Below are 591 nucleotides of genomic sequence, written 5' to 3'. Positions count from 1 at the left end.
TTGTTGCGACTATAAGACTGGGTGCCTATATGGTGGCGCTTGCCTATCAGGTACAGTGTTTTCACCAACCCAGCTGAGATTACCTTGAACAAATTAGAGTGCTTCAAGCAGGCCAATCAATGGCCGCGAATATTTTTGCATGGAATAATGGAATATGACCTCGGTCTTACGTTTCGTTGGTTTGTAATCAGATCAAGAGGTAATGATTAACAGAAGTAGTTGGGGGCATTAGTATTACGGCGCGAGAGGTGAAATTCGTAGACCGTCGTAAGACTGACTAAAGCGAAAGCATTTGCCATGGATGCTTTCATTAATCAAGAACGAAAGTTAGAGGATCGAAGGCGATAAGATACCGCCCTAGTTCTAACCGTAAACTATGCCAATTAGCAATTGGGAGACGCTACATCATGGTGCTCTCAGTAGCTTCCGGGAAACCAAAATTAGGTTCCGGGGGAAGTATGGTTGCAAAGTTGAAACTTGAAGGAATTGACGGAAGGGCACCACCAGGAGTGGAGCCTGCGGCTTAATTTGACTCAACACGGGAAAACTTACCAGGTCCGAACTTATTGAGGTAAGACAGATTAATAGCTC

Source organism: Culex quinquefasciatus, chromosome 3, assembly GCF_015732765.1.
Source record: "Culex quinquefasciatus strain JHB chromosome 3, VPISU_Cqui_1.0_pri_paternal, whole genome shotgun sequence".
Lineage (NCBI taxonomy): Eukaryota > Metazoa > Arthropoda > Insecta > Diptera > Culicidae > Culex > Culex quinquefasciatus.
Note: the sequence above shows the minus strand (reverse complement) of the source record.